Consider the following 13,023-nt stretch of genomic DNA (forward strand, 5'->3'; position numbering starts at 1 on the left):
CTCTTTCTCATCTTTACCTCTCTCTCTCTCTCCCCCTCCGTTTGTTACATGTCCCTCTTTTTTTCTTTCTGACACTTCCTTCCCTTTCTTTCCCTAACTTTTTTCATTGCTTTTAATTGTTTCTTACTTCTACATCTTTCTGTTTTTTTTTCACGTTCTCCCACTCAATTTCCATATTTTCTTAATTGTTTTTAATTAAACTACTCTTTTTTTTCTTTTGTACAACTTTCCGTTTCTCCCTCTGCCTTCTCATGCCTTAAAACTCCCTGTCCCTACTTCATTATTTACTTACCTCTTTATCTCTCTCACTTTACTTCTTATCTTAATTCTGCCTCTGTTTACCTCCCCAGCATTGTCTTTTTCCTTCCCTTTCTCAGCCTTTAATGTCTCTTAGTCTCAAGAAATTATATGCCTTTTTAGAGATGCTAAGTCAAGGAGAATATAAGTCATTATTCAGTTCTACATAGATATATACTGAAATAAGTAACTAATGTTTGATACTAAGTCAGTATTTTCACATACTTTTGCATGAAATAGAGAAGGATCCTGTACATGTTGGGAATTTATCCTCGATAATTAGCGTCTATGCTGAAAAGAAAGTCCTTTATTATTAACACCTGCTGTTTAGTTTAAATATATGTGAAAATGTAGCAGAAAGCACATCATTTCCCTCTAACTCACCACACTGTTCTTTCTCATTCCTCAGTAAAAACACCCTGTTATTTTGAGTTAACTTTTATGATACAACCCAGATTCCGTCATTAAGAGGAAACTTGGGATGAAGATCATACCCCTTCACTCAGGTAAACACACGAGAACTGACATTTCACTGCTTCTGTGCAAAGAACTGAAGCTTTTGTGAAATCACCTTAGTCACTTGTGTCTGTGAGAGTGTGTTTATAGATTTTATGAAAGCAAGGAATACGTTAAACAAATATTTTGACCTTGTATTGCTTCAGTAACGTTATAAAAATGGAAATGAGGAAGCACAGATTTCTTGGGCAGCTGATATGTTTCATTTCATCAAATGTTTGTTGAAACCTGCTTATACTTAATATGGTATTTCAGATGGTTGCTAATGTGTCCCAGGTAGTTGCTAGGGTGTTAATATTGTCTCATCTCAGGAAGATGCCAGGGTTTTGTCAAGTGGTTACTGATGTAGTAATCATACAGTCATTTGTGGGTACTAGGGTACTAGATATGGTTTTTCAGGTTGTTGCTAATGTGTGTGATATTTTCTGATAAATATTTGAATATTTTAAATAATGATAATGGGTGGCACGGTGGCGCAGCAGGTAGGGACCTGGAGGTTGTGGGTTCGAGTCCTGCTCCGGGTGATTGTCTGTGAGGAGTGTGAGAGTGTGTGTTGCACTGTGAAGGACTGGCGCCCCCTCCAGGGTGTGTTCCTGCCTTGTACCCAGTGATTCCGGGTAGACTCCGGACCCACCGCCGCCCTGAGCTGTATAAGTGCTTACAGACAATAAATGAATGAATGAATAATGATAATAAAAACATTCATATAAAATAAAATTGTCTTATCCACTCTATGCTTTATAAAAAAAAATTCTTCTAAAACTGTGACAGTGTTGCAAACTTTTATTTTGTGATAATTCTCAATATCAAAGAATATAGAAAATTTATCATGATGTGATTTTTTTAAATGTATTTATTAATTAATTTTTTTTGGTCTATATCGCCCAGGACTAGATCGAACCCCATTTTTATAGCCTTAAAGACTGTAAAAGAGCATAAACGTCATCAGGTCACAGATGACAGACACCACTCCAATTCCAAAGGTACTGCACTTCAGAGAATACAGGTCCAATGCTACGCACCTCAAAGTCTGAAGGCCTTGTAACCCTCTGGTGAGACTATGACATTGAGTATGGTGACTATAAGAGGTTATGCAGCTGCAGAGCTGTGTTTCTCTATGGAGATTCTTCACACTGTGAACCTTAGAGATGCTGAACCCACTCATTGTAAATAATATATTATCACTGGCCAAAGAAAAACATGCATCCCCTTTTTTGTGGCTTTTTAGTTTTCTACATCGTTTGAACTCAGCTGTCCTTCACTGTGTGAAAATAGAAATAGCTCCAAAATAACTCTTTTTACACTGATATCCGTTGAGCGTTAAGATACGTAAAGTTGCTATTTTGGAGATGCATGATTGTCTTTGGACAGTGAAGATATATTTATATAATATTTACAGTAATCAGGTATATTTAAGGATTATAGGAGGAGTTTACAGTGAAACTGACACCAGTTCATAGCTGTGCACTCTACCCACAGTCACAGATCTGGAAGTAAAGCGTGTGGCTTACAGTATTTCATCATCTCCAGTGGCCAATCTCTCTGGAGGTCTCCGAAGGGCCTCAACATCTCTGCTGTGCCCAGAGTGTGGCATTACTGATGGAATATTCTGTTTCCCTCCCAGCCCTGGCTTTACCCACTGCTGCAGTATCACTCCAGCTGCAGATTAATGTTAGATGAATGTTGGGGTGAATTTGGGGTTGGTGAAGTCTGTGGCGTTCTCATACATATTCCATGCAGAGTGTCAACAATCTTTACTCTTCTCAGACTCACGCATCTTGATTGTCAGGATTGAAGTTCTGCATATGTCCTACCATCCTCCAAAAGTTACAAAGTGCAATTTCTGCAGTGCTGAGCCTGGAGTAGCAGCAGCAGGGACTAGGGCTGGGCAATTAATTGAAAATGAATGAAATGTCTAATCTATTATATTGATTTCTCTTTTAATTCTGTTCATGCTTTTTAAATTAATACCCAGTAAACAAGGAACGTCCCTGGATAGGTCTAAAAGTAGTCTGTCCGTCAATGACATATTTTAAACATCAATGGACGTCCAAAATCCATCTTAATAAGTTAGTTAAGTGGTGACCAATCAATAACGTCAGTGGACGTCCAAAATACGTCTAATAGTCGTCTTTTCAATGTCTGTATTTGGACGTCTTTTCAACTTTCATTTTCAACCTTAAGAGAACGTTGATTAGACGGCAGTCATTACGTTATTTCAACGTTGAATCAACGGCTAAATGTTTACTGGGTAATGTTAATATGTCCCCACTATGTGTTCCTGTATTGTCCCTTTAAAACCACACCACCACGCTGTAGTCACATGACTCTGCCCTGTCCAATCTGCCACAGGGAGGCACCACAGGGGAGAACCTAAACTTGGAGGTGGAGCGAGTGACTGGAGCAGCTCGTACCAAAGGAAAATGCTGCGTCTGTGGTTGGGACGTGTTTCGACTTTAGTGAAGACGACACTGAACATAAAAAAGTCAAATGTAAACACTGAGAAAAAACAGTTTCAGACCAAAGTAAATCCCCCAGTCTGTTTCACACTGAACACAATCACACACCGAATATGAAGTCCAAAAACACATGTTGGTAGGTGGATTGGCGACTCAAAAGTGTCTGTGTGTGAGTGAATGTGTGAGTGTGTGTATTGCCCTGTGAAGGACTGGCACCCCCTCCTGGGTGTATTCCTGCCTTTTGCCCAATGATTCCAGGTAGACTCTGGACCCACCGCGACCCTGAACTGGATAAGCGCTTACAGATAATGGATGGATGGATAACTGTAATCAAGGCAAAATGTGAATTGAATCATGATATTTATTTGCGCTCGTATCACACAGCCCTAGTTCTCACTATGAATTGATTGAAACACCTTTTATCCTTTTATTTCATTTTATGCTTGCCTTGGACCCCTCTAACTCTGAGTTGAGCACTTACGCTACTGTGGTGCCTCTAGTTGTCCAGGTGGCACTATTGCCTCACCAAGCTATGCATAAATATTTAGAGAGTTTGGATATAATCAGCTTCGCCACTTCTTCAGGAGGTCATCGTTAATTTACAGTGCTTTCACAGGGCTCGGGGATTTATTCACAGCTGCGACAATAGCATTCATAATGCGCTCCGCTAATATGCAGCAGCCTCTGAGTTATTTGGTGCTTGGCCAAAGGGCACAGGAGTCTTTCATCAGCTTAATTAGGAGGACAAAAAACAATTTTCCATTGAATTTGGTCATTATGTGAAGTAAGGTGTGAATTAGTGAGACACAGTGGAGGGGGAGTGGGCCTGTGCGGTGGCACTAGTTGAGAGTTGTTGCTGAATGTAGGGCACTCTGTCCTGGAGATGTTTATTTCACACTGATAAAAGAGGACTTTACTCTAACCACAGCTTTTAATACTCTTTAAAAATGGTCCACTTTCATGTAAACACTCGTTTTCAGCCGCTTTCAACTTCACAGTTCACTTTTAAACCCGTCCTTAAAAGGAACGTGTTATGAAGGAGTGGTATCTTCAGTGCATAGTGGAGCCCACCAACCCACACACTGTGAAACAAGATAAGAGAAGTTTATTTCCTCTGGTCTTTGCGCTCTCACATAAACCTGGGTCCAATGCTGTGATTGGTCAGACTCAGACAAGGGGGCGGGGCAATTCTAAATTCTAAATCTAATTCTAGCGGAGTAGAATCTGAATGTTTTTTCTGACTTATGCCTTATTTGGACAGGATTGGTTTTACCTGTGTATGTGGGGTAGGTAATTTTTACCCAAGTATTTCAGAGGTTTCAATCCAGTCTGAAAAGGCCATTTTAGTTATTTTTCCAGAGTGCACACTCGGGTTTCAGGAAAGACTCCTGAGCCTTTACCCTACTGTAAAACGAGCAGTAAGAACATCCCCAGGTTATTATTAACCCAGCCTGAAATGACATGTTGTTGATATACTCCGTCATATCTCGGGGTAAAGGAGTATTTTGTTGGTTTTGTTGAGAATGGAGAAGCTGGAAGAGGTGTTTAGTGATGAATATAAGATTCAAGTACAAGGCTAAACTCTGCTGCCTAACGACGCACCACGCTCAAATCCACAAAAACGACCTGAAGAGAAACCTCTGGTAGCTGTAGGTAAGTTTTGTTATCTACTCGGTAAATTAGGATTAAACCCTTTTATAATATCAGTTATAATAACTGCTGTGAATGATTAATAAAGTTGCTGCTATCTTCTGGCTTGTTATCTGTTTTGTAGGACTAGTTTTGGATGGTAGGGCTGTTCTCAAATCAGTAGTGGCACCGTCTTAAAATTCCAGTAGCTCTGCTGTGTCTGATCCATGCTTTGTGATGGCAGCGTGTGAATCGAGTAGCTGCTCCCAGCTCTGTTATTTACACTAAGATAAACCCATCTGAATAGGGCATTAGGCAGCAGACAGAAAACTGACTGGGGGGATCTTGTTTAACTGTGTGTGGGTTTGTGGGCTCCAGATCCGAACAAGGGAATCACTTGCTTAGTCGTATGGTGAGTTGACACTTCAGACTGATGCACACTGTGTGGTTTATGGTTCTGCATAGAAGTCTTTTCAATATAGAACTATTGTCTGTAATGGAGAATCCTTGGAGAGCCTTTGTTTTTAAGACTGTATAGAGGACGTGGTCTGTCAGGGACAAGGACAAGATACACTATCTAATGAAGTCTTCCAGCTGCAGTACTTGTCATTCTGAGCAGACGTGTCCTAAGACAGACCCAGTCCGTGTGTTAGATTAGACAGGAACATCCATAGGTGTCCTCTTTTAAAGTGGTGTACTTACAGCGCTCACGTCTCTCTTTTAACTTCAGAGAGGCAGAAGTCTGTGGGTGTGTGCTGCGACAGGATCTGAAACTTTCTCTGAGGCGTTCTCAGAGTCTCGCTGCGGATTTCCGGGAATGAGGCCTGCTAACAAATGTGTGGGAATGCTTAGATAAGTTTGTTTATACTCGTTTTCAGCCTCCATTTGGAGAAGACGTCAATAAAGAACCATGGATCCTTTTGTTGATGTGTTAGCTAGAACACCGTCTACAGAACCCTGACACAAATCCCATTCATCCTTGATGAGAAACTAGAGCACACAATGCCAGGGTGTGAACTCCTTATGGGACGGGGTCATAATTCACTCACTCACTCAGTCACATACTCTCACATACTCATGCTCACATGCTCACTCATGTTCAGGGACTGCACCACAAGAGGGAGCTACTACTTGCATGTTCACAGGTGTTTAGGAACTGCACCACAAGAGGGAGCTAGTACTCGCATGTTCACAGGTGTTTAGGAACTGCACCAAAAGAGGGAGCTAGTACTTGCATGTTCACAGGTGTTTAGGAACTGCACCAAAAGAGGGAGCTAGTGCTCGCATGTTCACATGTGTTTAGGAACTGCACCACAAGAGGGAGCTAATACTCACATGTTCACAGGTATTTAGGAACTGCACCACAAGAGGGAGCTAGTACTCGCATGTTCACAGGTGTTTAGGAATTGTACCACAAGAGGGAGCTAGTGCTTGCATGTTCACAGGTGTTTAGGAACTGCACCACAAGAGGGAGCTAGTACTCGCATGTTCACAGGTGTTTAGGAACTGCACTACAAGCGGGGTTAGCTAGTTGGTGCTTCACATCAAAGACACTTTGTCCTGGTTGTGCAGAAAGAAGTATTTGTGGCCTAAGTCTAGATGGATAAACTATGAAGGAAAGCTGAGGCCCTTTCCATCACCCCGTGGTCACTGAATGACCGTCCTGGACGGTCAGAAGGCTGAGCAGAGTCCCTCTGGCCCAGATCCCTTTCCATGGCTTTCCGCAGCGACAATTATAGCCATGCGTCTGAAGAGGGCGAACGACATATGATCTGTATGTGTGTCTGTGACGGAGAGAGAGAGAGAGAGAGAGAGACCAAGGTCTCATGTGCTGCTGGACAGAGCGAATGCGTGTGTGTGTGTGTGTGTGTTTTCAACAACTGACTCACCATTGATTGACCGATATTTAGAAAGTATCAGTGTTCACCTGTTTCCATTTTCCTGGAAAAGAGAGAGCAGTAATAACCCCAACCATCCAACTTCAGACGGCACAGTGTCTTAGGTGATCGAAGACATCTGACATAATGAGGGCAGGGTTTAAAGTGTTTTAAGTGTTTATAACAAATCCCTGATCCAGTGCATACTCACATGAATGTATGAATCTGGAGTCCACCAACCCACACACTGCAAAACAAGACCCCCCAGTCAGTTTTCTGTGTGCTCCTGTGTCAGAAAACACAGGATAAAACGAGGCTTTCTGATCGTGCTCTGCTTCTGACAAGTGCAGAGACTTTAGAATGGCCCCGCCCCCTCTTCTTAGTCTGTCCAATCACAGCGCTGGACCTGCGTTTATGTGAGAGCACAAAGATGAGTTAAACGCAGTAAAACAGACACAATGAGTGCAGAGAAATAAGAGCACTGAGTTAAAACAGAGAAAGCTCCTCGCTCCTCACTGCTGTGCGCTCGGGGTCGGGGTGAACAACGAGCGGCTCATTATCATTTAAAGGTACAGGTGCTGAAAGCGGGCGTTCTGAACAGGGGCTTGTGGGGTTTTGACCATAGCAGGCCACAGACCTGCATTCCTTTCTGCATTTTCACGGCTAAGTAACCCAGCAAGGAGAAAACCACACTAGGAGCATCACTCTCCAGCCACATCACACAGTCAGTCAGAGGGCAACACTTTTGTCCAAGTTTCATCTGATCTCTGATAACTGGGGTGGGTGAACAGCATCGTGCAGGGTGATGGTTAATTACTGGCATTTCCCACTGATGGGGTGACCAGACGTCCTCTTTTACCCGGACATGTCCTCTTTTTTAGACTTAAAAAATGTCCGGGTGGAATTTTACAAACGTTTTGTTTTTCTAGAGCTTACATAGAATTTCGAGAAGCGTTTCGTTCACAAACTAGTCCCACCCTCCCCAACTCCGAGTGGTTCACTTGAGTGAGGAGGGGGAGTAGTGAAGTAGCCTAAAATCTTCTGACTGGACGGTCTGACTGTAGAGCTAGTGTTATTGGTCGATAACTTTCTCTGTAAACATTTAATTGGGCAGTCTGCACATCAGTAGACCTTGTTTACGTCAGGCAAAGCTCATGTACCTACCCTCGAGCAGCTATGCAGAAACATAAATGTAAGTTCTTGGATGAATTAAAAAACATTCCTATGTGTAATAAAGGTGTAAAGGACCTAAAAGCACACATAGGTTCAGCTAATCGTACAACGGATGCGAGGGGCGAAAGCTTAAAGGACCCCCGACCCCCCCCCCCCCCCCCCCACCCCCCCCAAGACGTCTAACTTCAAGTCCTCCAGAGAACTTCCACTTCCACCCTGCATTAGCTGCTCTGTTTGTGCAGTTTATAGCTAAAACCACTGTGGAGTGTCCTTAACAAGCCCCTTTTTCTCTATTTCCAGGATGCTATGCCCTGTTGGGTGCGTCAGCATGTTATAGCAGTGTCCTACATTCGGATCAGTGGTGTGTGGTCAGTTTCAGGGCTGGTTATGTGACCCTGATTTCTGACCATGTTTTAGTCTCCTGTGTGTCTTCTTAACTGAGTTACTCGAGTTACTGTAACACACACAGGACGCACACCTCCTCCACTCTCTCTACAGACTCACTGTAATAAACACTGCACTAACGCTAGCCTTGCTACAGAGCCGCAGAGTGGGAGGAAACCTGAGATCTGACGTTGCCCTTCAGCTCTGTGTTTAACGTTAAACCCAAGTTCACCTCCCAGGGAGATGAAGAGAGGCTTAACTGGGCTTAGGCTTCTCAGCTGGATCACGTAGTTGATGAGGAGCTTGATTGCGAGGGGCCCAGAAGATTGCTAACGGCTAAAAATGTGCAATCACAATGTGCTGCGTATTGAGGTTGTGTGTTTGCGTTCCTCAGGGTGCTAGGCATTCCCACGCTTAAGGGCAAGGCCTCCCTGTTCCTCCAAATTGGAGTTACACTCACCAGGTGTGGGTCCAGTTTTGGAGTGCTTTGGAGTCCAGAGGGTAGATCTGTGGTAGCCCAAGCAGACTAGTGGTTCCAGTCATGACTGTGAATGAATGAATGAGTGAATGAATGATAGTTCCACTTCTGCAGCACGTTTCAAGGACTCCCAGCTTGGTTTACATTCTTCTGAACATTAGAGAGTGTCCACCACCTCCATGAATGTGCCGCCTTCACCCGGAGTGTGCTCCAGCAGCAGAAGAGTCGTGTATTCGGCAGAGCTAGCATCACAGTGAGCTACTGAACAAACTCGGGACAATAAGAAACACTTACCACACCCGCACACTTCTTAAAGGAACAAGGACCATATCCCAGCACTGTGCAGCAAGCTGTTATATACATTTTTCAGAGCACTGTTTCAGAAAGTGGTGGGGACATGTCGCTATAGTGTCCCCAGTGTTAATGCGTAACAACATGGTGGACACTCAGGACATGTGATCGAAATCATGGGCCAATTTTCATCCTTCCACCTGTAGCTTTGGAGAGAGAGAGAGAGCAGCCAAAGGGTGTTGAGTGTAAATCAAATTTTGTGTAAAGTAACTAAAAACATAAATCAAAAGTGTGTCCATTACGTGCCAAAAAAGGCATAGTGTCAAAACTGGTGGTGCAGTCCTACTGTAGAATCCTACTGAAATATTAACGCTGTGTATGATATCTGATAGCACCGGCTTTCAAGAACATGCGTGAAGGATGTTGCTGCCCCACACCTGTGTGTTTACAGTGTGTTTACGCATAAACAGTCCAATCAAACCTCATGAATTTCCCTCATGAGCGCTGCTCTGAAATCCAGTCCAAATTAGACCCTTTCCTCAGGGCACTTATTAGCCCAGGAATCGGCGTTAGCACTTTTTGGACTGTCATGTACGTCCGGATCTCCAATTACAGAGCAGGCGGGGGGCACATTACACACATATCTGACTCAGCAGCTGGGCTTAATTGGCTCGCGGAAGTCAACAGAATGTTTCTAGACACTGGGGTATGAATATTTCCCAGCGTTCCCGGGGAGCCGTCCTCCTTCAGTGGAAGTGAGATGTGCGGAGGAGACATTTTGGCTGATGAATAGAATAGCAGTTAGACTTCAGTCTGGTTTTCAGTGTTTTCCTGAAGAGACAGAAGAGGATTAAGGTGCTTTTGCTGTAATTGCTCACACACACACACACACACACACACACACACTAGTGCACTAAAAGCAGTGTTCAGAAAATTTAGTATTCAGCTGGAACCAAAGAATAGTCGAGTCTTTATCAGGAACCTTGACGTCGTCCGTGGGCGAGTCGAGTCAACTCAAATAAAGAGTTATGGTGCAGTGGAGCCATGTGATGAGTCATTTACAGTGTGTTATATCAGCCTCGATGGTATGTGTATGATTTTGTTCTGAAACAGGGAAAAGGGAAAACAGATAATGAAACGTTATCTGATTTCTGATTTGGAAATAAAACCACAAGGAAATAAATACAGGAAAATGCTGCATCTCTGTTTCTGCGGCTGTGGTCAGTGGGACCCGAGGTGTGGTCACTATTAGGTGACTGTTCTGGAGCCCAGGAGACGGCTGAAACACTCTGACTGTAACATACAGAACCCTGTACTGTTTCCATGTGTATCATATCTCACTCTGATCTGACCGGGCTGTAAACTGTGGATTAACCATGACTCTGTCCTGACTCTATCCCTTTATCTCTGAGATAGAAGTTTAACACTGTGTAGTGTTACAATCTTTCTCAGTGTTGCTGTTTCTGCCAGAGCAAGGAACAGAACCCCTGTCTCTAGCAAATCGAGGTATGTTGTAGAGAAACCTTTAAGATGTAGACTGTGAAGTTTGGCCGTGGGTCACAGAGAAGCACGAGTTCAAGCGAAGTGAAGCTGGGCAGGGCTTGGAGGGCACCTTGTCACAGACTGAGCTCTGTTCTGTCTGCGGAAAGAGGGATTGGACGACATTTGTTTGAACTCGCACCGGAGACGAGAGCACATCTTTTCTTTGAAGTTTCTAAGCCCTCTCCACTGAGGGATGTGGTAACCTTTCAGAAACGGTCGAGTCCAGTGCGGATTTTTTATGAGAGCTAAGGGTCTGCCGTCATCAGTTTTGATTATTTTGAATAGCTACAAAGGCTGTGTGCTGTGTGCAAGAACATGTGCACCAGGGGTAATCAGGAGTTGTCTCCTCTGTGATAAAGTAATGGCCTCTTCAGAGAGATGGTGGAACGTTTTACGGTGTGTAAAATAGCACTGAATACATCCACACGGCTAAACACAACAACCTAATACGGTTTATAGAAGAAGTTATTTCAAAACACAACCCTCTGTACCCTCTGGTTTTGATGTTGGGTTTGTGTGAGCCATTGCAGTAAGCCCAGCCAATCAGAGTGTTCACTTATTCAGTCATTCATTCATCTTCTGTAACTGTTTCATCCCGAATCACTGCGCTCAAGGCAGGAACATACCCTCTACAGGGCATCACTCACTCACCCACACCCGTGAACAACTTCACACAGTCACTCACTCACTCACCCACACCTGTGAACAACTTCACACAGTCACTCACTCACTCACCCACACCTGTGAACAACTTCACACAGTCACTCACTCACTCACCCACACCTGTGAACAACTTCACACAGTCACTCACTCACTCACCCACACCTGTGGACAACTTCACACAGTCACTCACTCACTGTGGACAACTTCGCACACTCACACAGTCACTCACACACTCACCCACACCTGTGAACAACTTCACACAGTCACTCACTCACTCACCCACACCTGTGAACAACTTCACACAGTCACTCACTCACTCACCCACACCTGTGAACAACTTCACACAGTCACTCACTCACTCACCCACACCTGTGAACAACTTCACACAGTCACTCACTCACTCACCCACACCTGTGGACAACTTCACACAGTCACTCACTCACTCACCCACACCTGTGGACAACTTCACACAGTCACTCACTCACACCTGTGGACAACTTCACACAGTCACTCACTCACTCACCCACACCTGTGGACAACTTCACACAGTCACTCACTCACTCACCCACACCTGTGGACAACTTCACACAGTCACTCACTCACTCACCCACACCTGTGGACAACTTCACACAGTCACTCACTCACTCACCCACACCTGTGGACAACTTCACACAGTCACTCACTCACTCACCCACACCTGTGGACAACTTCACACAGTCACTCACTCACCCACACCTGTGGACAACTTCACAAAGTCACTCACTCACTGTGGACAACTTCGCACACTCACACAGTCACTCACACACTCACTCACACCTGTGGACAACTTCACACACTCACACAGTCACTCACTCACACCTGTGGACAACTTCACACACTCACATAGTCACTCAGTCACTCACTCACACCTGTGGACAACTTCACTCAGTCACTCACTCACACCTGTGGACAACTTCACACAGTCACTCACTCACACCTGTGGACAACTTCACACAGTCACTCACTCACACCTGTGAACAACTTCACACAGTCACTCACTCACACCTGTGAACAACTTCACACAGTCACTCACTCACACCTGTGGACAACTTCACACACTCACACAGTCACTCACACCTGTGAACAACTTCACACAGTCAGTCACTCACACCTGTGGACAACTTCACACAGTCAGTCACTCACTCACTCACTCACTCACACCTGTGGACAAGTTCACACACTCACACAGTCACTCACACCTGTGGACAAGTTCACACACTCACACAGTCACTCACACCTGTGGACAACTTCACACACTCACAACGTCACTCCCTCACTCACACCTGTGGACAACTTCACATACTCACTCACTCACACCTGTGGACAACTTCACTCACTCACTCACACCTGTGGACAACTTCACTCACTCACTCACACCTGTGGACAACTTCACTCACTCACTCACTCACCTGTGGACAACTTCACAGTCAGTCACTCTCTCACTCACACCTGTGGACAACTTCACACAGTCACTCACACACTCACTCACACCTGTAGACAACTTCACACACTCACACAGTCACTCACTCACACCTGTGGGCAACTTCACACACTCACATAGTCACTCACTCACTCACACCTGTGGACAACTTCACACAGTTAGTCACTCACTCACTCACACCTGTGGACAACTTCACACAGTCACTTACTCACTTAATAAAATGTATTTTTTCCC

The sequence above is a fragment of the Hoplias malabaricus genome, chromosome 9, assembly GCF_029633855.1.
Source record: "Hoplias malabaricus isolate fHopMal1 chromosome 9, fHopMal1.hap1, whole genome shotgun sequence".
In the NCBI taxonomy this organism is placed as follows: domain Eukaryota; kingdom Metazoa; phylum Chordata; class Actinopteri; order Characiformes; family Erythrinidae; genus Hoplias; species Hoplias malabaricus.